The sequence below is a fragment of the Quercus suber genome, unplaced genomic scaffold, assembly GCF_002906115.3.
Source record: "Quercus suber isolate HL8 unplaced genomic scaffold, Cork oak 2.0 scaffold_271, whole genome shotgun sequence".
Classification (NCBI taxonomy): domain Eukaryota; kingdom Viridiplantae; phylum Streptophyta; class Magnoliopsida; order Fagales; family Fagaceae; genus Quercus; species Quercus suber.
This window is the reverse complement of record NW_027069727.1, coordinates 636,048-640,299: the sequence shown is the minus strand read 5'-3', so window position 1 is coordinate 640,299 and position 4,252 is coordinate 636,048.

Below are 4,252 nucleotides of genomic sequence, written 5' to 3'. Positions count from 1 at the left end.
AATCTCTTATACTAACTCTCACCCTATGAGAATAACTACTCTTATATCCAAAACTACTCTCCCTTTTTGTCATTAGTGACAAAGGGTAAGAGTGTCAAGTAGACATCTCATCGTCGCTGGGTGAGCTTGCATCTCCATCTCCATCATCATCATCATCGTCAGAGTCATCGTCGTCGTCCTCGAATGCCTCAGGAGAAGGAGAGGGAGACTCTACAAAGCCACAAAGATGAGCTTGCCATCTAGCAATACGGCTGACACGGGCGTCACTTGACACAACTCATCAGTGAGAGTATCAAGGCGAGCATCTATGCGTTGAAGCTTCGCCATGATCGTATCAAGGGTCACACCTCCTGCAAAAGAAAAGGGAGCGGAGGTGGATGAAGCAGAAGGAGTGGGAGGAGTTGCCATATAACATGAATTATAGAATAAAGAACAGAAAGCGTACCTTGATGCAACCATGAATTCTTGAATAAAGAGCAGAAAGCGTACCTTGATGCAGTGAATTTCAAAACATGACTTGAGAATACCTTCAATCTTCATCTCAATTCCACATGGTGCCCAAGATGTGTGGTCTCTCAATCAATCTTTTGTACATAGACTCTCAAAGAAAAAACCTTCTTTTTCTCCTTGTGGACAAAATCTGATTTCTTTTCTTTTCATCATACGTACGTTAAAATATTCTCATAGTTTTATTATTTAATAACTCTTATTAAATAATAACTGATTATCTAATTGGGTTAGCCTTTTGGGCCTACCCAATTGGACTTCAGTTTGTGGCTTGAGATGGGACCAAAGGGAACAAATAAGACTCTAGCTCCAATAGGCCTTGGGCTTTTTTGTTAACTCTTGATAAGTCCAAAGTTACCATTAATTATATTCAATACCACTATAAGAATATAATTGCGCTCTAGGTCTTATTAATAAATTATATCCCAAGACTTTATTATACATACAACTCCTTCATTAAAATATTCGTAGTAATACTAAATCATGAATGTAGACTGCCACTTTGAAGATTACTACATCTTAATCCTTAAGTACCCAGTTTAATCATTTATGTTATTCATTATATATTTATGAAATCTAATTCCATAAATATATACTTTAGTAACTCTTCACTAAAGTGGTCGGGCCCAATACTCTGAATAACCAAACCTATTAAACTTATCTCAAGGGAATATTTTATATCTCTGTTAAAAGATTATAAATTCCATCTTGAGAATATATGTTCCATCAATACTAAATGTGGCTACCCAACATACTGAGGTTTTGATCGTAACTTATAGATCTCACTCCTGATATATCAAAGCAACCTACATCTCATGATCAAGTCCATTATTCTCTCAGGATTTAGAGTTGATGTAAATAAAAGTCGTGAGATTTATTATTCATTTGACAGTCGTTAGGAGAATAATAAATCTCACAGCGGTCTAGTTTAATATGTCTTAACTCTTAAAACATATCAACTAGAAGTATTCACTTCCATGATCAAGACAAATCATCTTAGTTGATATGTTATAGTTTTCGCAAATGAAATGCCCAATTTCATCACCGACTACGAACTAAAATTTTGAGTTTACAAAGAACTCATGATTTATATCTTCTATGACTAAATCACATAAATCACATAATATGCATCTCATGGACTAAGATAATGTCCCATCAGTTCATTTACAAATAGTCTCATATAATTAAACTATTTAATTATTTATGACATGCCAATAAATTGGATTTTAGGCCATAAACCCCAACAGTATCGAGAGGTGTTGAGGAGCTATCAAGATTGCTTAAAAACAGTTTTTCAAAGAAGAGAAAAACACAGATATGAATGCAATCAGACATGCAACTCAACCAAGGATCCAAACAACATTTTGAACTCTCAAAATTATCTCTCAACAAAAAAGTTAAGCACATAGATCCCAAAACACACACACACACACATACAACAAATCTAGCCAATTTTATATTTCAAAAACAAGTCAAGATAGTTTAGTTAGCATACATTAATACATGTGAACCTTATGATGGCCAAATCACATTATACCTACAAATGTATCAAGAGTAGCAAAGAATATTGCATGTTGTGTGTGAAAAACATTAAAAGATTGCATAAGTGTATACATGTTATGATGATTTGAGATATGAGAAAATCACTTTAACTCACACACAATCATAACTATTTGATAAGAACTATCACCTTCGAGGTACATCCTATAACTCTCACATCTCCTAGAATACATGCTTGCAATCATATATAAAGCATCTTTATTATTTTTGCTTTTTATTTTCTTTGCATATTTTTCTTTTAATAAGCATATCATACATGAGCATATAAGAGAAAGAAAAGAAATACCCAATGATTTTAAGCATTAGACATTCCAATTTTGCTATGTCGAAGCACACAAATGTCATTGACATTGCACTTTTGCAATACCGAATCATACAAATGTCATTTCATGATTGGTGGGTAATAGTGGTGAGATGGTTATTTGTGTCTTTCTCTTAGGATTTTCTAGTCCTTCGTGTAAAAAAGAGTGATACGAGTGTTAAGTACAAGAGATTACTTAATCTTACTCATCACAAACATGAGTCACAATGCTCACTTGCTTAGTTGTGCATAGAGATGCTCATCTATGCTACAAGAGATACAAAGTTTAGAAAACTTTGTTTCAATGGCCATCCAAGGTACACAAGCACCAATGTACACAAACACACACTGTTTTTGTATTTTTTAATTTTTCATTTTTTTTTTAATTTTTAATAAGAGATTATGGGTTAATGGATCACACAGCAAAGACTAACCCTAATCAGAGTGTGCCTGCTCTAATACCACTTGATAGGCCAAAAACGTATTGACCCTTTGTGGTAGATTTATTGATTAATTAGCCAAGTTTATTAATCAAATTAATATGAAATTGTACATAGCAGTACAAACAAATCACCAATTAAAGTAAATATTCAATGGAAAATAAATTAACACAATGATTTGTGTGATTTTAAGGTCACCACTCCCGAGAATCTACTATTATCGCAACAAGTGGTTACAAATAAAGGAATCCCAGTACCTTATATCTACCTATATTTGAACCCTTATCCTAATACCCAACTGGACTTGTTCTGTAATGATAATTTCTCCTTTCAATGCACGACTCCCTGTACGTGACTAGCCAATTACACAAATCCTGGTACACTACTTTAATCACCAACTGGAGAAGGTTGTTGGCTGCAAAGTTCTTCAGTTCATCACATGATGAAGATCAAGAAGATGCTTGGTCACAAAATCCTACGGTGTACAAAAACAGCAACTTCTTCACAAAAAAGATGAATTAGGGCAAACTAGGTCTCCGATCACAATTTACATGAACAAACTTTGATCAATACTTGTGCAACTTATGTCACATTTTATGGCCCTTAAAATAATTCTTATATATTTTTAGGGTTGTGAGAAAAGAAAGCCCAAACACATAATCACGGATTGGAGTCAAAACAGAACTGAAACTCTATTTTTCATAAATCTCGACAGATACCCTTTCTGTTGAGCTGCTGTCGAGCCACAGGCTAGAACAGCTTTTCAATGCTTGATAGATGCTAGCTATCAAGCTTTTATGAACAACACTTTCTGTAACACCCCGGTTATTAATTGTAATTTGGAAGAAGCTTGATGGGCAGATTGGTAATTTACTCATAAGATATTTTTGGGGCAAATCAGTAAATCAGCTTTCCAACTTAAGTCAACCCCCCTTTTTTCCTCATTTTCACGTTGTTATGCCTCTCTCCCTCATGATTGACTGCCTCTTCTCTCTATCTCTCTATCCTTCTATCTCACCCACCCACCGAAACACAACAAACACACTCTAGCTCCTCTACTTCTCTCACTCCCTCACCAGTAAACCAGTCATCCACCACCACTTTTGGTGGATTTCACCGAAGAATCCCATTAGAAATCCCATATGCTCCATTCTATTAAAGCTTTTAAGGTAAAACTCTTAATTGTTTGGTAGCTTTTCAAGTTTTTCTAAGATTTCTTTCTAATCTAAGCTACATGAGTGGTATACATGTGATTGAGTACGTGGGTTTTTGATTTGGTGGATTTATTTGTTAAATGGTTAAGGGTTTTTACAAATGATGATCATTTGGGGTTTCTTCATGGTTAAAAAAACTTGGGTTTCCTTGAGCAAATCGTGTGGGTGGATTTTGTGGAAGTTTGGGTTGATTTTTGAAAGTGTGTTCCTTACATTCTAAATGACTTTGG